Genomic DNA, 27,243 nt, shown 5'->3' with positions numbered 1-27,243 from the left:
TTTCTCCTTCACTTATGAAACTTAGTTTGGCTGGATATGAAATTCTGGGTTTAAAATTCTTTTTCTTTAAGAATGTTGAATATTGGCCCCCACTCTCTTCTGGCTTGTAGAGTTTGCTGCCGAGATCTGCTGTTAGTCTGATGGAGGAGGCTTCCCTTTGTGGGTAACTTGACCTTTCTCTCTGGCTGCCCTTAAGATTTTTTTCCTTCCTTTCAACTTTGGTGAATCTGGCAATTATGTGTCTTGGAGTTGCTCTTCTCGAGGAGTATCTTTGTAGGCGTTCTCTGTATTTCCTGGATTTGAATGTTGGCCTGCCCACACTACTAGGTGGGGATTCTCCTGGATGATATCCTGAAAAGTGTTTTCCAACTTGGTTCATTTTCCCCTCTTTCAGGCACCCCAATCAGGGCAATGAATTTGGTCTTTTACATAATCCCATACTTCTTACAGGCTTTGTTCATTTCTTTTCTTCTTTTCTTTTGGTTTCTCTTCTTTGCTTCATTTTACGTTCGGTATCCTCGTCGCTGATACTGTTTCTTCCAGTTGGTCGAGTCGGTTACTGAAGCTTGTGCGTTTATCCGCATTATTTCTCGTGTCATGGTTTTCATCTCTTTCATTTACCGTTTATGACCTTCTCTGCATTAATTACTCTAGCCATCGAAATTCTTCCACTTTTTTCCAAGATTTTGGTTTCTTTGCTGGGTATGTAATTCCTCAGCTAGGTCTGAGAATTTGATGGACTGAAGCCTTCTTCTCTCATCTCGTCAAGATCATTCTCCGTCCAGCTTTGATCCGTTGTAGCGATGAGCTGCCAGCTCCTTTGCCCGGGGAGATCGCTCTTATTTTGAATTTCAACTTTTTTTAGGTCCTGCTTTCCCCATCTTTGTGGTTTTATCTGCCTCTGGTCTTTGATGATGGTGATGTACTGATGGGGTTTGGTGGAGTGTCCTTCCTGTTTGATAGTTTTCCTTCTAACAGTCAGGACTCAGCTGTAGATCTGTTGGAGATTTAGCGAGGTCCCTCAGATCCTGTTTGCCTGGGTATCAGCAGAGGCTGCAGAAGATGGGATATTGCTGAACGGTGAGTGTACCTGTCTGATTCTTGCTTTGGGAAGCTTCCTCTCAGGGGTATACTCCACCTGTGAGGTGTGGGGTGTCAGACTGCCCCTAAGGTGGGGATGTCTCCCAGTTAGAGCTGCTCAGCGGTCAGGGACCAGCAGGCAGGCAGTCTGTCCCAGCTTCTCAGATCTCAACACTCCGTGTGGAGATCCACTGCTCTCTTCAAAGCTGTCAGACAGAGTCGTTTCCATCTGCAGAGGTTTCTGCTGCTTTTTTGTTGTTTAGCTGTGCCCTGTCCCCAGGGTGGAGTCTACAGAGACAGGCAGGTTTCCTTGGGCTGCTGTAGGCTCCACCCAGTTTGAGCTTCCAAGCAGCGGCTTTGTTTTACTCGCCAAGCCTCAGCAATGGCGAGCAGCCCTCCCCAACCTCACTGCTGCCTTCTTGGTTAGATGCATGAACTGCTGTGCTAGCTAATGAGGGAGGCTCACGTGGGCGTGGGACCCTCCCGGCCAAGTGTGGGATATAATCTCCTTGTGTGCCTGTTTGCTTAAAAGCGCAGTATTGGGGTGGGGAGTTTCCCGATTTTCCAGGTGTTGTGTGTCTCAGTTCCCCTGGCTAGGAAAGGGATTCCCTTCCCTATTAGCTACCCAGGTGAGGCCATGCACCTCACCCTGCTTCCTTCTCGCTGGTCAGACCAACAGCTGACCAGCACCGGTCGGCACTCCTAATTGAGATGAACCCAGTACCTCATTTGAAAATGCAGAAATCACCGGTCTTCTGTGTGGCTGGCTGGGAGTTGGAGACTGGAGCTGTTCCTATTCGGCCATCTTGCTCCTCTCCATACTACCCAGTTTGTCTTCTTGCCTTTGTCTAAGTCCCATCAACTTTCCCAAGCCGTTTTTCTTGCTTTCTCTCTTACCAACTTGTAAAGAAGGTGCTTGCTCCTTCACTTTCCACCAGGTTTGTAAGTTTCCTGAGGTCTCCCAGTCATGCTTCATTTGAAACTGAGCTCCAAATTTCTTGGCAATAGATCCTTGGATACAAAGTTAACTGTGTAGAATCTAAATTCTGAAGACCATGGGAAGAATCATCACTGGAGTCGAAGGTGGGCGCCCGTCCTGCAGTTGGAGTTAGGCGGCCCCAGCACCACGACCACAGCAGCGTTCAGCTCCTGCTAGATGAAAGCTCCTTCTATTAAGTCCAATTGTTACTTTGGGCACCCTCTGTTGTTTGCTCAGGAGGGCCCTTACAAGCAAGCTACTTTGAAAACCAGAGACCCTATCTTTAAATATAGTCACATGCTGAGTTACTGGGGGTTACAACTTTAACATATATATTTAGGGGGGACACAATTCAGCCTATAGTACTTATGTTTTGTGTAATCATCTGCCCCCATGTCTTTGACTTGGGGTCTTCCTAAACTAGAAGAGAAACCAAGAATCAATCTACTACAGAATTTTCTTTGTTTCTCATATACAGAGCACTACATAGCCATTCCCCACCCTCATCTATACCTTTCAGTTCAGATCCCTGTTCTCTGATATCCTTATCCCCAATTCTGCTCTATCTTTCAAGAGGAAGTTTGACAATTATATGCTAGTTACAAAAATCTTATTTCAAACTCAATGACATAGGTAGGTTAAAATTAAAAGGATGGAAAAAGATATACTATGAAAACATTAATTTACAAAAAGCACTAATTTACTATATTAATACCTGATAAAATAGACTTTAAAGAAAATTACTAGAGACCCAGTGGGACATTACATAATGATAAAAATGTTAATCCATCAGGAAAACATAAATATCTTAACACGTATGCACCAAACAACAAAACCTCAAAAGATGTGAAGCAAAAATTGATAGAGCTGAAAGGAGGTAGACCAATCCTGAATTACAGCTGAGGATTTCAACACACATGTCCCCAGAAACTGATGGAATTAATAGACAGAAAATAAGCATGGTTATAGAAGACCTAAACAACATAACCACCAATGTGAGACATTATATATCAGCAGTGGCAAAATACAGTTTTTTTCCGAGCATCCCAACCAAGATAGACCATATCATGGGACATATGACAAACTTCAACAAAGGAAACAATAAATGGAAATATAGAGCATATACTATAACCATAATGGAGAGAAACTAGAAAACAATGACAGAAAGACAATAGGGAAATCTCTAAATAGTGGTTATTAAAAATACATTTCTAAATAATCCATAGATCACAGAGGAAGATTCTATAGAGCTAAATAAAAATGAATATATAAAATATCAAAACATGTAAGACATAGTTAAAGCAGTGCTGAGAAGAAAATTTGTAACACTAAAAGTTTACATTAGAAAAGAGGAAAAATCTCAAATTAATAATCTTAGTTCCTGTTTCAAGAAACTGGTAAATAAAGGGAAAATCAAACCGAAAGAATGAAAGGAAATAATAAAGATAAGAGCAGAAACCAATGAAATAAAAAATGTAAGACAATAGAAATAATTAATGAAACCAAAAGCTGGTTATTCAAAAGAAATGATACATTGATAAATATCTGGCAAGACTGACAAAATAAAAATAAAGATAAAATCCACCAGTCTCAGCAATAAAATAGAAAATCTCACTATAGGCTTTATATCTATTAAAAAGAGCAAGGGCCAGGTGCGGTTGCTCATGACTGTAATCCCAGCACTTTGGGAGGCCAAGGCGGGTGGATCACGATGTCAAGAGATCGAGACCACCCTGGCCAACATGGTGAAACCCCACCTCTACTAAAAATACAAAAATTAGCTAAGCGCTGTGGCACATGCCTGTAGTTCCAGCTACTCAGGAGGCTGAGGCAGGAGAATCACTTGAACCTGGGAGGCAGAGGTTGCAGTGAGCTGAGAATGGGCCACTGCACTCCAGCCTGGCGACAGAGAAGAGATTCCGTCTTAAAATGAAATAAATGAAATGAAATGAAATAGTGCAAGAGAATGCAATTAAACCAATTTTATACAATTTCTTTCACAAAGTGCAAGAGGAGTACAGTGATTGTTATAAAAGGGCATCCTTGTAGTGATGGAATTGTTTCCTGACTGTGATGTTAAATACTTGAAACTACATATGTTATAAAATTAAATAGAACTAAATGCAGAAATAAGTACAAGTAGAATGGAAAATTTGAATAAGTTCAGTGGATTGTATTAATATGTATGTCCTGGTTGTGATATCACATTGTTTTACAAAATGTTACTATTGGAAGATGTCAGCAATAAGAAACAAATTTTTGCTTTACATATTTTGAGGTTCTGTTGGATCAAAGCTCTAGGGTATTTTTTCTGTATTATTTCTGACAACTTCATTTAACCTACAATTATCTCAATAAAAATTTACATTAAAAATAGAAACATGGGAGGGGGGAGTTGCGGGTAGGGTATTAGTAAAACCCCTAGCGGTTAGTGTGCCATGAACTAAACCTTTATTAGTAACTGTTTCTGACCCAATTCTTGCCTTAGGGTACCCACTACTGAATTTAATGCCATCACATGGATAGAACTGGGTAAACATTGTTCTCTTGACCTTACCATTCTTGTTCTGCTCCTCCTCTGTGCCATTTTCTTCAGAATTTACCTATTCCATATCTGTTTCTTTGCAGCTTTGCCCTGAGCTAGGATGGGTCAATCAGATAACTAATCCCTTCTCAGCTGGTAACTTCCAGATAACATAATGCCTCAACCTCATTTACAAGTCCCTTAAAAGACCAATAAATGCCATGGCTCTGGTATATATTTTATTTAAGAACATAAAGTGGAAGTAAGTACGAGGCTAATAAAAACATACATAGTATTGAGTCCCTTCTACTTGCTATTGGGAATGAACAAGTCTGGTTTTTGCTTTTTTAGCAGCTTAAATTAACAGGGGGGAATAAAGATCAGCCGTATAATTCTCAGTGTCCATGAATTAAAACAAAATAACTTGAGAAAAACCCTACTATTACTAATCACCTAACAGAAACAACCACCAGAAGAGTGGTCATTCTAATTACTAGACAATGTAATGATCACACTCAACATCATTCTTACAAGTGACATGGTGGCAAAAAGGAGTCTTTCTTCCTAGGGAAATACAATATAAGCTTATGGCATTTCCCAAAGTCAGCCTAGTATTCTATTAAATGTGTCTTAGCTTTTTTCCCTACCTGTGAGACAGGGTAGGGGTAGGAGTATAGGTTATAGATGAGTGGATATCTTTCAGGCAATCTCCATAAATGTTATTTCTCTGGTGAGTTTTTGATGGATATAGTATAACTCCAGAGGTTAGGCAGTACCTTCTACAGAGTAGAATTTGTTGGGTGAATGAAGAAGATCATTCTGGTACTTTCACAGTTTATGTAAAACTAACCTTGTTGGGCTCCCATGAGAACTGATGTCTGCCAGCGGATTCAGATTAACTTTCCCTTTTCAGCTTACACAGGCTACTGGTGTTTCAAGCTGAAACAACTACAGCCATGTTGTCAAAGCTACCTCCACCTCTGTCTTTCTTCTTTTTGTAGAGTGACATCTATTTTGTTGTTGTTGAGTGACCCATTTCAAAGTTTGGAAAGTGAGACCCAAGCTCCTAAGTTCCATTTATGGTATGCTTATGCTTTTACGATTCTTCTTCTCTTGAAAATTTCTCATCCACCATTGGAATATTGCTTCCTAATTCAATCTCAGATCCCTGAATTATTTTTTATTTTATTTAGTTATTTATTTATTTTAGATGAAGTCTTGCTCTGTCACCAAGCGGGAGTGCAGTGGCACAATCTTGGCTGACTGCAACCTCCGCCTCCTGGGTTCAAATGATTCTCCTGCCTCAGTCTCCCAAGTAGCTGGGACTACAGGCATGTGCCACCACACCCAGGTAATTTTTGTATTTTTAGTAGAGACGGGATTTCCCCCATGTTGGCCAGGGTGGTCTCAATCTCTTGACCTTGTGATCCGCCCGCCTTGGCTTCCCAAAATGCTGGGATTACAGGTGTGAGCCACCGCGCCCGACCGAGATCCTTGAATTTTTAAATTAGTTAGATCAGAGTATTAAAAGCAAATTAGTGGGCCGGGCATGGTGGCTCATGCCTGTAATGCCAGCACTTTGGGAGGCTGAGGCAGGTGGATCACCTGAGCGCAAGAGTTCAAGACCAGCCTGACCAACATTGAGAAACCCCATCTCTACTAAAAATAAAAAATCAACCGGATGTGGTGGCACATGCCTGTAATCCCAGCTACTCGGGAGGCTGAGGCAGGAGAATCGCTTGAACCCAGGAGGTGGAGGTTGTGGTGAGCCGAGATGACAACATTGCACTCCAGCCTGGGCAACAAGAATGAAACTCCACCTCGGAAAAAAGAAAAGAAAAGAAAAGAAAATTATTTTAAGTGCAGATTCCTGGGCTCTACTCATATGAAATTCTCAATCAATACCACAGAAGGTGTGAGTCCTGGAATAAACAGCAACCTGGAAGATCCTGACCCAAGAGAACGGTGCTAAGCTCTCCAGGGGCTTTTTCTCCAGTGCAAATAATTGCTCCAAACTCCATGTTAGCCAAGGAAGACAACTCTCTTTGAATTTGTAACAGCCAACAATAAAACCATAGATTTAAGTCACTGTTTCTCAATCTTTAGTTCGTTATTGCCATCCCAAGGATCATTTTCAGACATGTTTTTTCCTACTTGCCACCTAAATTTCTCCCCTCCCAGCCATGAAACTGTAATAGCATTATAGAGATATAGGTATGTGTTTGTGACCCTTTGAAGGGCCACAAACCATTGTAATATGTAAGAGCTTTTTGCTGACTCCTCCTACCAAAAGTAAATTTTCACCTTTTCTTTTTGAGGGAAATGTTGACTCCATTGGGAAGTCATGGTTTAAATCATTGATTTTTGGAAGCTCATTCTACCTGTGTCTGACTGCCTCCTAAACTCTGTCCCACTGTTCCAGGAGGCATCAGAATTTGTCATGCTCCCTATTTACTTCTCTCCTCCTTCACCTTCAGACCATTCTCCCTGGAGGCCCTCTCATGGTCAACAGCACTGCCACCATCCTGTTGTTTGAGCTAGAAATCTGGGAATTATGATAGCCTCTTCCTTTTCCTGATCCCGCTAATTTTGCCTGACACAGATTTTACAAATCTGAATTTCTTCCTCAACTGGACCACCAAATCCCTCATTCTGAATTTTATTCTTTCTTCCCTAAATTGTTGTATTAGTCTGCTAACCATTCTCCCATGGACTGTTTTCAAATCCATTTACATGAAGATATAACTAAATTTAGATCTGATCCCCTCATATTTCTGATTTGGCCTTTCAGTGGCTCCCTGTTGCCCTTGAGACAAAGTACAGATGGTTTAAAATGGTGGCTGCACTCTTCACGATACAATAATCCACTATTCTTTTTCTCCATCTCATCCCCTCTTTTTCTGTTCTCACATTTTATTCTCCAGGTCTACTGAACTGCTAATCCCACCATTTTGTGCCTCTTTGCCTTTTCTTACATGGCTCCTTCTCCAGAAATTTCTTTCTCACTCTGTTAATTGGTTTATTCCTCCATATTCTTCAAATCTCAGCCCATTCTTCACTGCCTTGAAAGGTCATTCCTGAAAGTCCTGGGTTATGCTAAAAATCTCCTTCCCAATAGCCCCAAACCACTCTGGGTTTCTTTTCATGATATTACTTTAAATCATGTCTGTCTCCCACGAAATCTCAACTTTTTGATAGCAACAATCACCTCTTTTTATCTTTCTATCTCCAGAAGCCAGCAGAGTGCTTGGCACATGACAGATGTTCAATAAAAATGTTCACTGAACTAAACTGAAACCGCTTCTCAAGTTTGGGGTAAGAATTGGTATTAAAATGGGCCCCCAAAAGCAGGTGCCTAGAAAGAAAATAGAAAGCACAGGCCTTGATTATCCACCCATGGGGTAATTACTTCTAAATAATTCGGATTGAAGCGAAGTTATTCCTGAAAGATGCCCAAACAACTGGTCAGTTCATTGGAAAAGTCAGGCAGTTGGCATCATGGAGATCAAAACACTCGGCGAGTCATTTCGCGGGACTTGTGACTTTCCAGCAGGTGTCTATGCAGCCTGTGATGGAAGAAGTTACCGACCACTCTTTATTTCTACTTTCTCCTCCTCCTACCCTCTCACATCCCCCATAATTTATGCTGTTTTTTAAACACCTACTTGAAAATATAAACATTGAAAAACAGCCATATATGAGCAAGCTTCTCAAAATGCCTAGAGAACAAATATTGCCCACATGGAAAATCCCACATATGAAAAGGCAAGTTTAACCACGTTGCTCTAAAGCACTAGCCCCTTTCAGGTTTCGGACGCGTGGCCTCTTTGGCTGAATGGACAGAAAGTCTGAATGTGTAAAAGCAGCTCAAAACAACAACCACCCAAACAAGACAGCCATTCTCGCTCCTCTCAGACCACTGCTCCGAGAGGCTTGCTCTCCGACGGGTCCTACATGCTAAATAACTCCTATTCTTAGTTCACGTTGACTTGGTGGCTCGAGCCAGGTGAAAAGACAATTGACCCAAACAGCCAAACCGAACTCGAAACTTCACTAACGAGGCAGCTTATTTTCTAATCCCAGTCAGCATTGTAGGGCACTGAGTGAGTGCCACTTTCTAAAAATGTGTCTTTTATGCAAAAGAAAAAAAATTATTAAAAGAAGTTGGGGGTGGATAGAAAAGGAGTCCTTTAATGGACTGTTTTATACTTTTGTTGTGTTGTGTGCTTTCTTGCAGGCGACTTCTTGGCAGATACTGCATCTTCAGCCAGGAGAAGTTGGCTTAGTACAAAAGGGCTTTTGAAGTGGTGAGTGTAAATTCAGGCTCCTTTTCTTTCTTCCTTCCTTCCTTTCTTCGCTCTCGCTCTTCTCCTGTGTCTGGAGACCACTAACAAATAATAAGCACCATTGCTTGCAGTACACGTTTCATGAATTACCCAAACATGAAATGTAACTTTAGAAAGGAAACACGCTTTATTCTTTCCTGCAAAAGTTTCCTATCCATTCTTTATTTACATGTTGTCATGAGGCTAAGTGATGCACTGCTAGTTAGCGCGCGCGCACACACACACACACACACACACACACACACACAAAAGGCCATTAAACAAATTAAAAGGGATGAGGATGACTAATACAGTACTCTTGGAATCCCCAATTTGATTAGTCTGAGTTTAATACACAAAAGCAGCGTCGGAGAAGGAGGGGAGGCAAACTGCTATTTAATAACCTGTACAATTAAATTATGTGATGAATTTAACTATTCTGTACTTCTTAAAGGAGTCTTATTATCTGATTGCTTATAAAATAAAGTCAGTTTTTCAGCAGAGTTTCTGGCCATGCCCCTGGAAGGCCCATGGTGGCGGTTCTATGCTTTAACAATGATTTCTTTCCCCCATATAGAACTGCTTTTCTGTTTTTCAAGATTTGTCTCAAAAAATTATTCAAGCAGTTTTATTTTCTTGGGGTCCCTTACCTTTCTTTAGCTCTTTGGAAACCTGGAGTCAGAAAGGGTAGTACAGTGGCTAGGGAATGGTTCTCTCTTTGGTAGTTCTAGGTAGATACTTAGGGGTAACTTTTGGTCAAAGGCCTTTACATAGCTTAGATTGTGGGGAGCATTTTGTTCTTACTTTACGGAGGCTCATTTTGTCTCAAAAATTTAATCACATCGCTGAACATCCAAGGGCCATGGTGTCAGAAAATGAAATGGTGTGGTTTGATTTTCTAGGGATCAGGCTGCCATATTTGTTTTCCTCTTGGGAGTCATCATTTTATTATAAAGCGGGGTGTGGATATCCTTCCAATAGAATTGTTTTTCCATTTGCCTTTACTTAACAGTTATAGTTCAGGCAAGTGCTATCCTAACAGAAGAATACTCTGCAGTTCAGGATACAGTCTCATAAGCTGCTGAATAATGAACTAAAATGGAGCAAGGGTCACAGACAGAAAGTATGATGAGATTTTTTTTTTTTTTTTTATGGCTGGCTTCAAACATAGCTTCTATTAGACCTCAATTCCTTTTAGAAAATCAGGTCTACCTGTTTTCACTAAAGTGTAAGTGATGAATAATAACTACTCATGGGGACATAATTTTCAACTAGAAATGGTCGCTGTGTCTTATTGGCACCTAAGTTCTGAGAGAGTCCCATATGATTTTCCTATGTGGTTGCCAGATTGGACTTTGTTTTGAGGTAGTACAGCATGAAGATGAAGAGCACAGATCCTGGAGCCAAACAGCCTACCTTCAAATCCTGGTCCTGCCACAACTCTCTTCAGGACCTCACCCACGGGGTATACCTCTCTGTGCCTCAGTTTCCTTATTTCAAAATGGGGATAATAGTGATACCACAAAAGGTTGTTATGAGAGTTAAATGACACATACAATACCACAGAATGGGACCAGAAAATTAGAAATTGTGCCAGAAAATTGGGACTTCATTCATTATTGAACAAATTTTACCAGTGTGCCAGGAACTCCAATAAACTGTTATGTGCATTATTATCTCATTTTACAGGAAACTAAAATGTAGTTGCTGTTTTCTCTGTTTTAAAGATGAGAAATTGAGGCATAGAGAGACTCGGCTGCCTTCCCCAAGGTCACAGGGATAGAAGTGGTAACTCACAGAATTAGGACTATAAATGTGGGAAGTCTGACTCTAAAACACATGTACTGAGACGTTTTTATACGATGTATGTTTGAGAATATTTTCCTGATCCCCAAGAGTGTCTAATCCAATCGGGGACAGAATAGCAAAACAATTAGCCAGTAAGAAATTCCAAGGAGTAGTATTGAACTGGGGGGAGGTGGAATATGGCATGTTGGGAAGAAGCAGAATAAGAGAAGTGCCACATGGTTGATGAAACCTGCAGGACAACAGGCCTCTGGCATATGGAGCAGGAGCAAGCAATTTCAGTGGTCTCAATGGAGGATCAGTGTCCAGTGTCCAGCATCCAGTGTACTGATCTAAGGAGGTCAAAGCTTAATCATGGGGAAATGTGCCAGCTGTAGTTATCCTGGCTGCTTTGTCTTCCCTTTCATCTCACTATGTACTTATTAATTGGCTGATTTAATCATCCACTTGGTTTGGGTCATGGTGCCCGGTCACCTTGCCAGAGATAAGCATTAAGAAAATATTGCAGGGCAGAGTCAACTGATAAATGCTGCCTCTCTCTCATTGTCATATACCCAAATACAGCCTGAAGAGTTGTGCAATGCTTTGTTAGATTTCTCACTATTTTCGTAATCCATCTGGAGAGGTTGAAAGTGGAGTGTAAAATATAATTATTCCGTTTTTTTTTCCCTTTGGATTCTAAAACTTGGTGGATCCCTGAACTTCACTCCACTCTTTTTGGCAGTTGAGGCCACATAAGCTCCTTGGGCTTTATTTTCACTGTGGTGAAGATGAGCGCCCAATTTTTAGGGCATGTCTATTTTAAAACTTCTAGCTCACCAATTCTTGGCTAGGATGAGCTTCACAACATTTTCTTGTTCAACTGTCCTTTCATTGTGATTTGTTAGATACAATGTTGAATAGTAGGTTTGTCCATGAATGGATTTTGTTTTTACCTTGTATTTATAACTTGGGATCAGAGTGACTTTGCAGCTCATCCCACCACTATTAAGAAAATAAAAGGGACAGCAGATAGACTATTTATAGAGATTATATATAGAATATGGTCTGGTCTGCCATTTTATTTTTGAATAAAACTGGTTATAGATTCTCATGCCATAGGACATATTTCTCTTTACTCCATAATAAGCTTAAAGTGTGCCTTTGATTACCTATTAGGGTAATTACCTATTAGGAGAAAATATCCTATAGCATATAATATCCTTGCGTTTTGAGCATATATAAATTATAGTGCATCTAAATTGGTTGGATATCAGTAATTATTATTTTATTTGTGCTACCGATTTGTCAAATGGTAACCAGAAGAATTTCATACATTAGTGTATGTGTGGCAAATCATAATGCAATTTACTTTTCGTTGGATACATCAAGTAACTATCAGTAAAAACAATATGTACGTTATATTGGTTCATTTGGAGTAAAATTCAAAGTTCTGGGAACTTTGACATCACTTGGTGAGATTTGATAGCACTTTCTTACCACTAGTCACTGAATGTTATTAATATCATTTAAAACTGTTAGAAGATGTGAATTTGAAAATAAATTAGGTATGCCTTTTAGTTTTGCGATAGAAAAATGAACCATAATTTTGATATATTTTGATTGTTTACAAAATGGCCCTCGAATATTTTAAACATTTGAAGATTGCTCTTAACTAACAGATTTTGAGAGGGAAAGTTGATTGGTGATTAGAAGTCAGGCTAAAAAACACACTCCCTGAGTTTGAATCCTGTCTCTATTACCTACTAGCTGTGTGATCTGGGGCAATATACTTCTCTCTACCTCCACTTCCTCATCTGTAAAGTGAGAATACTGATGCTAGTATCTACATCATGGGTTGACTGAAGAATTGTGTTACTTAGCACATGTAAAATACTTAGACCAGTGCTTGGCACGTGGCTCCCAAATTAACCCTGAGACTATGTTCTTTTGGCACAGTTTGAATCACATTGGTCCTTTTGTTCTAAACAAAATCACTACTTCTGATATACATATATGTTTAGTTGACCCTGAATTCAAGTAAGGGCTCTGCCATAGGTTGTGTGACTTTTGGCAGAGCGTTAAATTTCTGAATTATTTCATCTATGAAATGGAAATCATAATAATTACTTAATGGGATTGTTATAGTAACAAAATCAGATAATGTGAATAAAGCACTAGGCAGAATGCCTGAAACACAGTAAATATTGAACATATGGTAACTGTAGCATTTATTAGCCAATAGAGGCAGTGTTGTTTCAAGAAATGAGCAGTTATCTGCAAGTCTAGAGAGATAGCCTCTAATTTGGATTCATGATCTCTTGTATGTGGGGCAAGTTGATTGAACACCTTGTCGTCTATGTTTAGGAATGCAGATAGAATGTCTTGTATTTAAATCCATCATCACTGTCCGAATCTGTGAATACCTAGAGTGAGAGCAATATGAGTAAATACAGGGTATGCTTGAGTTCCTGCAGTGAATGAGTCTGGTAGAACAAGATGAGAGAGAAGTGGGTGGTAGACAAAAGTGGAGAAGGAACCACAACATTAATCAGGAGACAGAAGAAGTGAGGATCAAGCATTGTCCACCAAAGGAAAGAATCACAGGGAGAGGACTTTTAAGAGGGAAGGGTGCATTTGTTTAATGCAAGGCATTAATACAAGAACAAGGAGTGGAGGTCTAACGAAAGTTACAAAGGACCTTTGGTGATTTCTCCATAAAGGTCTAGGATACAATGAAAGACAAAAGTTGTCTTGTTACAGTATGAGGCACTCAGACCTGCATGAAAAACTTGGTAAGAACTCAGAAAGTCTGTAGGCAGGGGCTTTTAGATTCCTCAAATAACACCAGAATTCATGGTTAGGAAGTCTAGAGTGGGAAGAAGATTTTCCTTAAGACATGAAGGTGTCCATGAATCTCTATTTCGAGAAGCACTGTCCCACATGAAATCTCCAAATAGGGAATTGGGTGTTCAGCTTTTCTGCTGCTTTCCCAAGTGAACTCAGAATTATCACTTAGACTCTCTGAGCCTCTGTTTCTTCATTTATACAATAAAAAAAATAAACTGGATATTTTCTGATCAATTTTACTTCATGTTTCATATACAGGCTATATAGATGCCAGCAAAAATAAATAATATGGATTTAGTAAAATGCACGAACAACTCTGGGCCCCTAAACAAATCACTAAATTCTTTGGTACCTGAGATTTGGTCTCTAATTAAGGAGCCTGGACTGGCTTATCTCTAACAGCAATATGAGTAAATACAGGGTATGCTTGAGTTCCTGCAGTAAATACAGGGTATGCTTGAGTTCCACTGTGGTGCTAATGTTCCCGCCGCCCCACCAAAACATTTATTTCCTGGAGAGAAGTGGACACACACTTCAAAACCTTGTTTGGGAGAAGCTTTATCATTGGAGGTAAATTATTGGGCAATATAAACTAACAAAACAAACATACCTCTGGAGGTTATGTGGTAGAAACTTTAATTATTAACTCCTAGGATACGAGTTCAAGAGATACATCTGATGAAATTTAGATTCTAGGCACAAAGGAAGCTTATGTTAGCTTTAGTATTGTGTTACTACACTATGTTCTTCTTTTGGATAAAATTCCAGGAAAAAATATCTGAAACTGTTGGAAATATTTTGTAGAAATATCCTTGAAAGAGGCCGATAAAATCTGGGTATGATTTATTAGGAAATACAGTGATGTCAGCAGAGGACTTTGTGGGGTTGCCACATGACACTGCAGTGAAATAGCTCACCTCCAACTTAGAGTTTGTCTAGGGAGTGTGACACTTTAGGCAAATCTTTTCCTCATCCATAAATAGTGGGGGAATATTATATACCCTATATAGCATTATGAGGAATGAGATATATCAGCAAGGGGAAAAGGTAGGCAGACCAAAAGAAACTGACAGCTCTATAAAAATATTATAATTGCTAGTATCATAATTGTCCTACAACTGTGGGCTGCTCATCTCTGGCTCATTCTGTCGACTTCCTGACACCATCTTGTCACTTAGTTTCTTCACCACATACTCATGAGCTAGACTTCCTTAGAGCTATTTCTTCTACCCACTCAACTCCCCACCTTTCCTGCTTTCCTTTAGGCATATTACCCTCTTCTGTTTTTCCTGCTATCACAGACTGGGAAATTTATGAAAGCAGGAGGCCTGTCTTATTCATGAATTTAGGCAGGAGGAGCCTCCCTCCTGCCTAAAATTTGGGAAATGAATGAAGGAATGAATGAATGATGCCCATTCTTAGAAACAGAGTGGACTTGGCCTTGGCCTCTGGACTCACCATTCTGCCCTATCTTGTGCCCTACTTAATTCATTCTGGTTCTTCGAGCAAACCGTTTTCTTATTGTAAGTTCCTACAGTGCTCAACATAGAGACACTGGCCTTTTACATTTTCTCCCTGAGTTATCCCCACCACTTTAGGCTTTCTGTGCCATTGATGCTGGGTTCCCTTTGTCATCCCTGGCCCACTAATTAACTCACCTTCAATCTGGTACATTCTTCAGTTCTATAACACCAACTACAGAGAAGAGGGAAGGAAGACTTGTCTCTTCTTCCCCAAACCTAGGCATAGGTGGGCCCCAAGGCTTAATCTTTGACCTTTGTTCTTCTCCTGTTTTGTTCCCCTAGTCTGAAATCTTACGGAGTCCCATACTTCAATACTACCGTCTCTCTAATGCCTTTAATTTGCTTCTCTCAGACTTACTTATGTTTCCCAACTCTTCAATTTGTTAAAAATGCTATTCTTCCAGCTCCTGCGACTCAATATCGTGGTGTCCTCTTTACCTTCCGTATTGATTTCTCAGATCCAATCAATTGTGAGAGTTTAAAAATATTCCTTCTTAACAGTCTTTCCTTCTATTTCATCCTTTACTTATACTTTTAAGAGTTACTTCTCATGCCTATCCATTTGTTTATTCACTCACTTATCCAGTCTTTTATTCAACAAATATTTATTGAGGGCCTCTGAGTGAACAAGGCAGACAATGCCTCTGCCCTCATAGAAGTTACTCTCTAGGAAGGGAAGATAGACAATAAACAACGAATAAGCATATACTGAGGTGTTTATATAATCTCAGTTATTGATAAGTGATATAATGAAAGATTCTGCAGGGTCAGTGGATAGACGGTATTGAAATGGTTGCTATTTTAGCGGTCCTTTCGAGTTAGTGATATTGTAGCAGAAATCTCAATAAATAAAGGTGGCAATCTGGGATGAGTGTTATCTAGAAAAGCTAAGAAGTCCCAGGAGAGAAGGGACTTGGTATATCCTAGAAACAGTACAGAAATCTATCTAAGAAGTCCCAGGAGAGAAGGGACTTGGTATATTCTAGAAACAGTACAGAAATCTATGTGGCAGGAGCATATAACATAAAAGGCAATTATAACATAATGGGATGAGTATAGGGTAAAAAGATAAATGATATAACTTCTTGTCCTGATGTGCAACCTCAAAAACGTCGCTTTTCTTCTCTGGATTGAAAGAGTTCCACTAGATGATCTTTAAGATATCCTGGTGCTCTAAAATATCTTATCAACTCAACCACATTGTCAGTTATTTTAAGACAAGAAGCCAATTTATATTTACTAATATATTCTTCATAGTTCACAAAGCAGTAGCATACACTGAATTGAATCGAACTGAGTATGTTGGGTGTAAATGGAGCGATGAAAAGGGGTTGGAGAAGAGAGAGAGAGATGGCAGGACACAGCTCATGCAGGAACTTGTTGAGGATCACAATAAATCTTGTATTGTACTGGGTTAGATAATCAATGGAAAATGGCAGGATTTGGCTTTTCTTTAAAGGATCATACTACTATATAAAGAACAGAGTATGTGTATGAGGAGAGGAGAAATGGACAATTAAGTGAGAAAAGTGGAAGGCTGATGGAAGCTTGCACTAGAGTATTGGGGAAGTATTTTAAAGTGGTCAAAACTTGAAAATAGATGTAATTTGCTGACAAGGGTTACGTAAGGAAGAGTCAAGACTGACCTTGAGCCACTGAATGAAGAGAGGAGGAGCAAGTTCCAGAGGAATACTAAAATGTCAGGTTTTTATCTGACTACATGTAAGGCTAGACATCCAAATGAAAATACTAAGCATACATATGCAGGCTATTTAATGCCATGCATAAAGGTATAATTGCACATAGAGAAAAACAGAGATTTGACAATGGAAATCTGGGACACTCCAAAATTTAAGGGACAAGATGATGAAAAGTACCCTGCAAAGGAGACTCAAAGGCATAGCCAGTTGGTTGGGAAAAAAAATTAGTGGAGTGTTCACCACTCCAGCCTGGAGTACCACACTGGTGTCTTGCCTTTTAGCTTCTTGACTTTCCAAATTTTTGATGTGTTGCTTTTGGTTCCATCCATTTACAAAATTAAACATCCTTTATTCAATGTCAATTCTCAGTTCATAAAAGCTCAATGGGAGCTCCTTAGTCCAATACCAGAGCTTATTTATATTTCCCTTCTGAACCTCCTATTCCTCTCAGCATGAACCATTGCTCTAACCTTGGTCTGTTCACTAATCTATGTCTTGCACATTCACTTTACTCACGTTTATTCATGCTCTATCCTTTTTTATTTTTATTTTATCCTTTTAATTTTATTTATAGCATATCAAAATTTTATATGTATATCTTTTTAATGATTGATTAGAGAAGGTGTTTTGGATGAAATAGAATATATCATTAACAATGTAATTATTTTTGCCCACTATAACACTGTAGTAGCATTTATTTTCTGAGTAATCTACAGGTTTTGAAAAAAGTAATGCATCATGTTTAAGAGCACTGACACTGGAGGTGGATTTTCTAGACAAAATTCATTTCTTATACATACTAACCATATGATCTTGGATAAGTTACTTGTCTTCTCTGTATCACATTTACTAATTTGTAAAAAGCATGTTATAATAATGTCTACCTCTTAGAGATGTTCTGATTTTTTTTTTTTTTTTTTTTTTTTTTTTTTAGTTTAAGAATGGAAGTTTAATAGGCAAAAGAGAAAAGCTCCCTTGTGCAGAGGGAGGAGGTTTGGAATGGGTCTCCCAGTTCCCAGTGAGTTGTGGTTGGTTTCATAGATGAGCTTGAGGAGGCACTGTCTGATTTACATAGGGAACAGAGGATTGGTTGGAGTAGGTGTTCCATTTACATAGTGCACAAAGAAGCTGGCTGCTCCAACCTACTGTTTTTATATTTTATTTATTTCTTTATTTATAGTATACTTTAAGTTCTGGGATACATGTGCAGAACATGCAGGCTTGTTACATTGGTATACACAGGCCGTGGTGGTTTGCTGCACCCATCAACCCGTCATCTACATTAGGTATTTCTCCTAACGCTATCCCTCTCCTTGTCCTCCATCTCCCGACAAGCCCCAGTGTGTGATGTTCCCCTCCCTGTGCCCATATACTTTCATTGTTCAACTCCCACTTATGAGTGAGAACATGTGGCATTTAATTTTCTGTTCCTGTATTAGTTTGCTGAGAATTATGGTTTCCAGCTTCATCCATGTCCCTGCAAAGGACATGAACTCATTCTTTTTCATGGCTGCATAGTATTACATGGTACATATGTGCCACATTTTCTTTATCCAGTCTAATATTGAAGGGCATTTGGGTTGGTTCCATGTCTTTGCTATTGTGAATAGTGCTGCAATAAACATACATAGGCATGTGTCTTTACAGTAGAATGATTTATAATCCTCCAGGTATATACCCAGTTCTGATTTTTAAATGGGTTAATAAATAAACTTAGAATGGTGTCTGATACCTAGTAAGCATTCAATGAATGGAAACTAATGTTGGTTTTATAATATCTTAGCCCTCATCCTATACTGCTTTGCCATGTTGAAATTTTCATGTAAGTTTAAGCTCAAAACAGAAAGCAAGTATAACATAGTGAGAATAATGTATTTAGGTAATAAGATAGGGATGTGACTCCTTATCCTGATATGCAACCTCAGGAAAGTTACTTTATCTCTCTTGATTGAAAGAGTTGAACTAAATAATATCTAAGATATCATCAGGTTCTAAAATATGTTATCAGCTCAACTAGTGTGTCAGTTATTTGAGGGGAAAAACTGAGTCATATTTATATTTCCCATAGTTCACAAAGCAATATTATACACGGAATAAATTGAGTACATTGAAAATAATTTCATGTATGATTGGATGAATTGGTGTAAGCAGAAGAAAAGTGGGAGGAATCTTCTTTAGATGATATGCTCTGGGTCTTGCCTCTTAATGTACATCAACTTTATGTTTAAAGACTTCCATTGTGGCGAATAAAAGTATCCACCATAATGTAATCATTTCCTTTTTTCTCCCATTCTCCCTCACCAATAAAGAGATGCATATACATATTAACATAGACACAATTAAAAACATGGAAATTATTAGAATTCAGTTGTAAGAGACTGGTATTTCTAATCATTTGCAGTATACACACACACACACGCCCACCCCTCAGTGAGAGTATGTTACATATTTCTTTCTGTTTCCAGCTTACTTTTTTTTTTTCATTTACTGTTGGTTTGTCTCACAACTTTAAAAGTTTCTCAAGAATAAATCTAATTTATTTTTTGTGCTGTTAAGTGCTTAAGCTAAGAAATACTTGATACTAAATGTTTATTGAAATGAAATGTTACTATACCTTTCAGTGGATGGAAGAAATGCAACAGGAGATTTTGGTCAATAGCAAATGAGGAGCAACATATTTTTTCCTGGAAAAAAGTCTACTTGGTTGAAACAGTAACCCAGCCAGTGGCTGGGGCTCCAGGTTGAGGGAACTGTTAAAAGATAGGCATTTATCAGGGCTTCAATGAGTTCAATAAAAGACTCAGCTTAGAGAGATGACTAGTGTTCAAATCAAGGACTGGAGATTTGTAGCCTGAGCCCAGGTAGAGGGGATTAGTGGGAGAAGCTTCAATATGGGGGAACACAAAATTGTCCAGTGAATCTCCAGGAACCCTATAGTTCAGGCTTAGGAAAGTAAGCCAAATATCTGCATGAATTTCTGGAGGAGATGCAGCTCCTAATCTCCTGCCAGACTTGGTTCTCTTTGGAACAGGACCTTGGTGATGCTGACTTGGGTTTGAAGGTCTGTAGTACCTGGGGGTGGGCCAAGTTGGAGCAGGCCAGAACACACACCTGGGAGGATCTAGATGTGAAGAACATACTTGCGCAACCACTAAGACTGTCAGGGTCAGAGAAACCTGTCTGATCCGAGATGTAATGCGATGCACAGGCCACACATACTAGTGAGAAGAGCAATTGATTTCAAAAGCATGAGCGTTTGGATAACAGCAAGGATAAATTTAATTTAGGACTGGAAATATCAAAACGTTGTCAGGTAGATGTTTTAAAAGAGTCAATAAAGATAAAGACTAATAACAATTATAATAAAAGTTAATTTTCTGAGCCATTAATAGATGCCAAGCTCTATTTTGAGCTGTTTGTATTGCAGAGCAACTTAAGGAAAAAAAAATGGATGAAATTTTGCCTTAAGAAGTTAATTTGCAGGTTGAGAAGAAAATATTTACCCATCTCATCATAATACTAAATCAAATGGGTATGAAGAGAAAGAGTAAAGACAGCACAAGAAGAAAGAAAAGGATAAATGTGAAATGAAATATCTCACTTTAGGCAAGAATTTTAAAAATGAAGAGAGTTGTTTATTGCCTTTGAATTCAATAATTTATTAAATCAGGATTGAGTAGTTGAAAGAGTATGACTTTTGGGAAGAAATAGACATGGATTCAAATTCTGACTCCATTTATTATGTGACCATAATTAGGTTTTTAAAAAATCTTTGTATTCTTGTCCATAAAATGAGAATAATAATACCTACATCATTAAGTTGTTATGAAAATCAAATGGAATAAAATAAAATACACAGACTATTTATTAGAGTCTCATTCTTGAGAGTAAGAACATCCCCTTTCTTTAATAACAATAATAGCTAACATTTTTGAAGCATTTATCATTTAATAGGAGCTCCACTAAATTCTTCCTCTATTTATCTCATTAAATATTCAGAACAACCACCCTATAAACCGAATCCTATTTTCTTCACTGTATAACTGGAGAAAATGAGCCACAGAGACATCCATATTACTTGCACAAGGACTCAGGGAAGCTAGGATTCAAACCTAGAAAGGCTGACTTCAGGGCCTGTGTTTCTACCCACCCTTCTTGTGGTTTCTTTTTCTTTTTCTTTTTCTTTTTTTTCTGAGACGGAGTCTCCCTCTGTCACCGAGGCTGGAGTGCAGTGGCGCGATCTCAACTCACAGCAACCTCCGTCTCCCGGGTTCACGCCATTCTCCTGTCTCAGCCAACCGAGTAGCTGGGATTACAGGCGCCTGCCACCATGCTCGGCTAATTTTTGTATTTTTAGTAGAGACGGAGTTTCACCATGTTGGCCCGTCTGGTTTAGAACTCCTGCCCTTAGGTGATCTACCCGCCTCGGCCTCCCAAAGCGATGGGATTACAAGCGTGAGCCACCCCGCCTGGCCTGGTTTCTTTCTTTATGTGCACTGCGATGTCTTCAGATTGAAAGCTTCTTAAGGTCAGTGATTTTGCCTGGCTTTATGACTGCTATTTCCACAGCTCTTGATACAGTACCAGGCACATGATTGTTAAAAGACTAACCTATGTGATTTTTTAAATGGCATTTGTTAAAGAAAAACAGGAAGGAGATAGTCCATTAGTTGGCTAAGTTATGTGAGTTTGAGTCTCTACCTGGCACTGTTTCCATATGCCACCTTGAGACCTATCGTTATGTTTGGCATGTATTTGCAGTCCTCTCCCTCACTTCACAGGTAAATTTCATCATGAAGAAAATTGAACCAGAATCCACTGAAAATAATTTTCTTTTAAAAAGGGGAAAGAGACTTTATTACAGCTAACAGTTTGCAAACGTGGGAGATGCAGCCATGTTTCAAGAGAACAAAGAGAAGGCCTGTCTTTTATAGAGAAATTTCCTGCCCGGTTTCCCACTTTGGTTTGCTTACGCGGATAAAAAATGCAAACTTGCTTAGTTTTAATTGGTTGATGCTTCTTGAGTTCTGATTGGCCAATGCAAGTCATTGTCCATTGATTGATTCAGGTGGCATAAATAGGAACAGACAGCTATACAAATCCCAAAGTTAAGCGAGCATGGGGGTTTTCCAGCAACACAGAGTATGTGTATGACCTCTAGTGAGCAAATGGCCATTTCACTCTATTTTGAATTTAGGCCCAGTTAGCCACTTAGAATCCAACTTTACAGACTGGCTCTTTCAGGTTTCACATATGTGACAGTAAACCTTAATTTATTTGTCTGAAGACATTTGTCCTACCTAAGGATTATGGGTTTCATTAAATTCTCTCAACTCTGAGCATATTTTATCCTAATATCCTAATATTCCACATTTGTGAGTATACTGGTACACATGGGTTGCTTGCCAATTTGTCTCGTCTCTCTTACTGAACTGGTAATTGAATTCAACATGACAAAATCAAAGCCTACTCTTGTCCAGGGTGTTACATGGAATAAATAAGGGAGTATTCATCGTGGTTTCCACTCTCCAAGAGCTTAGAGTCTGGATGAAAACAAAAGGTTTACAAAAGTAACACAAACAACAATGCAAACTTGATCAGTATGATTATATGGAAAATATTGATATGCTATATAAATTTCTTCAGGACAATGTCTTTTATACTGGCACCTGCCCCCTGTGCCTTAGGCAGAAGTTATGCAAGCAATGCCCAATTCTTTCCTGGCAAATAAAGAAATGTACTCATTTATTCAGTAATTCATTCATTCAGCATCTATTTGCTCAGAACTTACCATGAAAATGTTAGGCAATATTTGCATCCAAGGAGTTACTGCCCAGAAGAAGAAAGAGCCATATATAAATGTATAATTTCTATGAAGGGGATAGGAAAGTCTATAAGTATACAAACAGCTGTAATGTTACAGAACAAGAAGTGACTACTGAAAGTTTCCTAAGATTCAAGCCTGGTAGCATAAGATATATGGAGATACGAATAGGATTGTTGTTGTCTGAAGTGACACAGAGCATCTTTTGGAGACTCTTATTCCACTTATGGTTGGCACCATAAATTAGTTGCTTTTGAGAAGAGAAATGATATATTGGATTTCCTTTGCCTTTCCATTTTACAGATGTTAGAACAGAGCATACGGCACAGGGCATATAATGATTGCTTCTGATCATTGCAACATGACCTGGTGGAAGGTGCATGGGCCTTGGTATACAGTAAATCTAGTTTGGAACCCCCAACTCTGTGACTTATTAGTAAGGACTCGGATAAATTGATCTCTCTGAGCCTTTTTCCCCAGATGAGATTAAGAAGCTCTGTAACAAGTGCTTGTTAAATAAAGTATCATATTTAATCCTCTCCATGACCCTATGAAGTAGGCAATTTCACTATCCCAGTTTCACAGATGAGAAAACTGAGTCTCAGAGAGCTAAACTGACTCACCCCATATCACACAACTAATCACTGGGGACTGGGGTGAACATCCAGGCAAACCTACTCAGTTATACTTGATAACTGACTTTCCAGGCCTGCAGTATTAAAACTATTTTTTGTAAAAGATCTAGTTCAATGCCAGAAACATAGAAGGTCATCTCTGCTTTTGTTGTTTAATTAACTGGTAATGGAGGGTCAAATACAGACTTGTCAAGCTGTGGACAGAACAAAAGACACAAGGTCTAGATTAGATTTCTCTAGTTCTCTCTTTCTGAGCTTACTGCCATCCAGCCCTCAGCTCAAACACAAGGGCAGTCTTGAAGCACAAAATTCAAGGGCACTGGTGTTTAGGGGGTAATAAAACCAACATGAAATGGAAGCATTTTTACTCCTTAAAGCCAGACTCCTACCCTAGAATAGTTGGCTGCCTGATTCCTTCCCCTCATTTCACATCACACCTCAATCTGCCATTGATTGGATCTAGATGAACTACCCTTTCTATGAAGCAGGATCAATTTAGCCAATTTGTCCAATTTAGATGCTGCTGAGATCAGTTCCTTGAAGCCCAGGATTGGCAAAGAGCAAACTTCTTTATGTGATTTTGTATTTAATTCAACTGCTCCTTGTTCAACTAGTAAAATTCCTCCCCTAGTTGCCAGACACTGATGTGAGCAAAAAGTGAACTCTGAAGTTGGGCAATTGATGTTAAATGGTGCTACCAGGCAAAAAGAGGAGCTCCTGGGAAAAAGAAGGATTTTACCTCATTCAATAGAAATGGATTTCAAATGTAATTTACTGTTTCTACCTGGTGAAAGGGCATCTCTCCTCATGAATCCATGGGATGCTGAGAGAAGCGCCATTTCTTTCCAGAAGGCCATGTTTCCAAATTAACTTGTTCAGATGCTAAGCAGAAAAGCAGCCGGGCTGTTAGGAAGAACAATTACTTTCCCTGGGTTGCCTACAGGCTGGTTCATTCAGCTCACTTTATGTTCCAAACCTTGGCTGGGTCTGGAATGGTGGTTCAATATTGTGGGGGCTTTGAGTTTTTATTTCAGCCAAACTAGTGACACAAAAAAATGAGAGCCTGATGAGAATCTTGTAAGATGCCAGGTTTGTGCAACCTGTCTTTGGAGTCATGCAGGTTGACTTCCAAGAGGAGAGCTAAGAAATATAGCGTAGTTATTGATTGGCTTCTCTCTTCTTAGGTGTACAGATGTGTGGTTATACATGCTCCTGCACACACACACACACATACACACACACACACACCCCGCCTTGTTGGCTTGATATCTATGTACCCTCACAGTTGTAACTGAAGGTGCCTTTAAAAAAAGGGCCATTTCACTGTGGCTACAGCTTCCCCCAGCCAACCTTGCAAAATGGGCCCTGCAGGGGATTTGGACTTGAGCACTCTTTCCATGGTATTGTCTGGTGAGGCAGCAGTCTGCCCCAGTGGGTACTGAGCTCAAGGTAGAGGTTGACAAGGGTGGGGGTGGTGGAGAGGCCCCCACAGGCTTGCTCCATACTGTCACTGTCACTCCTGATGTACTAAAAAGTGCTGCCTCTTTACTGAGTGCTGCTGATGCCAATTCATCCTCACGGGACATAGGACAAAGGCGCATGCTGGATCTTCACAATTTAGAAGCAGGGTCATCAATCTTATTCTGTGTATAGAACGGAGCCAATGTTGGGGAAGAGCAATAAACCCTACCAGCTGCTCTGGGGCATTAGGAGGGAAAAGGGAAGTGGGGGCTGGGGGATTGTAGGCTTCTTTTTTATTCCCCAAACCTGTGGGAACAGAGTCTTTAGTAGGTTACTACACAAAGAGAGTGCGAAAAGGGAAAACAAACTGGTATGGAATGGAGTTCGATGATCAGTTTTCTAAGAAAGACACATTTCTTCTGAAAAATCAAAATCAAACTCAAGCTATTTGTGTTTAATAAGTACATAAAGTTCTTCACAAACAAATAGGTCATCTTTGTGTACATGACCCTTGTAACCATGCCAGTGTGAGCAATACCTCAGGTATGCAGGCCCAGGTAAGATCATTTTGTGAAAGGAGAACTTAATTGTGCCCAGTACTAACTACAGTGCAATTTTTAAGATATTATTTTAATTTTTTTAGAATTTGGCAAAATGGAATGCTAGGTGTTTCCAGAACCATATTTATTATTGTCCTTGACAGTCTCCTCCATTTCCAATGTGTTTTTCTAAAAACACGAGTTCCAAGATATTAACAAAGTATCTGCAATGAAATAAGTGGCAGAAATACTATGTGAGATGAAGCGGAACAGGTTTTTTCTTCTGCATGATCTTTTCATACTTTTAATATGTTGATGTACCTAAAAACCTATGAGAGAGAGAGATGGTAGGTGGTAATTTTTTTAAAATGTATTTGCTCATGGGAGGGTTTTTTTTTTTTTAGCATTTTGCAGAACTAGTGCTAGGCAGAACACACTTTGGGACATGCTAGTGAGAAGGCTGATGCCCTCAAATTACTTTAAAAGGACACTTTTCCAATCCCACCTTTCAATGCTTAACTATTTGGAAGTTATAAATTCCCTCTTGTAGTTTGGGATTCAGGATTAAGCAGTGAAGATTTTCCTCAAGACTTGGGTATCTCCAAGAGAAACTCTAAGATTTAGAATTTGTGCAATCGCAAGAGCGGAAAGCCTGCCCCACTTTGGAAGGATATGGTATCCATCACACGTTTTGCATCTGAGATTCAGTGGAGTGGGGCAAATAATAATTTACTGAGCACTCAAGCATGCCAGACGTTATGCTCAACATTTCACACAGGTTGTCTAAATCAGTCATAAAAATAGCTCAATAAAGGTTATTTCTACCATTCCACAGCTGAGGAAACTGAAGTTAAGCAAATTACTCCACAAGGTGACTGTATAGTGAGTGGTGAAGCTGGCACTCAAACAAATCCAGCAAGTCCAGAACAAAATGAGGCAATCTGACTTTTAGCCACTACACCATGTTGGTATGTCTAGATGACCTGCCTCATCCAGGGTCACAGTTTAATTGTGCTCCAGAACTGTATTTTCCCAAAAGCATGGAAATCATCTGTGAAGTCTAGCTTAGAAGGAGTCTAACTGTCTTGGAAAGTATGAGCTGGGATTCAATAAGGGATTGGAGTGTTGCACTGTTTAGTGGCTACTCAGCAAGGGATTTTATTAGCAAATGTAGAGAGTCTGCATTTGCTATAGTCTTGAGGGTTCTTCTTTGAGGAATCCATCCCATACCTTGTAAGTGGTGATTTCAAGTCCCACTCCTGCTTATCCTTTGCTTTACTTGGTGGAAAAATTTACTTGGAGGAAAAGTTGTATTAAAGAACAATGTTCTCCAATACAGGGCATTAGATTGAAAGACATAAAGTCATTCTAAAATGTGAATACAGGGTATTAGAGAACAGGATAATTCTTATAAACCTTTCACATTGACCTCTGAAATAACTGGACACCTTTCTAGGAAAGGAGACTGGGAATGGAATAGCACTTGGTAGTTTTGCTCATAAGAATTCTATTTAATTCTATACAACTCTCTGTGGTTCTAGGAATTATTCCACCCTACTTTGCTGTAGAAACTCTGGAATTTTTGATGTTAGGACAGATTCTGGGAAGGATCAATGATTGAATTTTCATTTAATTCTATTTGAATTTTTTTCTCACAGAATTAACTTTAGCAAGGGAAACTCAATGCTCATTATCAGTTACTCTTGGCAAACTCTTGGCCTGTGATTACACGTCAAAAACAATGAGCTAAATACCCCCATTGAATAGTGTGCCCTCTTGTTCCACCTCAGCTGACCTCATCCCAGAGAAACACTTCTGGATTAGCCAATCTGTTTTGAAATATGGAATAGGTAGTCTCAGAGTTATTGAGTTAAATAGTCAGTTCCAACAATATTTCCTAAGCTAAACTGACTATGCAAACCAAGTCTGAACGAGGTATCCTAAGCGTGCACTAACTAAAAGTGAGGGGCCCCTGTCTTCAAAGAGTTGGAGAGATGATGCATGTTCACACGCTTGTT

General features: G+C 39.3%; 1 long non-coding RNA gene across 1 annotated transcript in view; it reads left to right on the top strand.

Moving 5' to 3' along the window:
- LOC103876022 overlaps window positions 1-27,243 on the top strand; it is a 151,520-nt gene that overhangs the window by 55,894 nt on the left and 68,383 nt on the right. Inside the window, exon 2 of the long non-coding RNA XR_002515821.2 lies at window positions 8,821-8,890. This is a non-coding gene — a long non-coding RNA (uncharacterized LOC103876022). The remainder of the gene's footprint in view (window positions 1-8,820; window positions 8,891-27,243) is intronic.

The sequence above is a fragment of the Papio anubis genome, chromosome 9, assembly GCF_008728515.1.
Source record: "Papio anubis isolate 15944 chromosome 9, Panubis1.0, whole genome shotgun sequence".
Taxonomy (NCBI): domain Eukaryota; kingdom Metazoa; phylum Chordata; class Mammalia; order Primates; family Cercopithecidae; genus Papio; species Papio anubis.
This window is presented reverse-complemented; position numbering and strand designations above follow the sequence as displayed.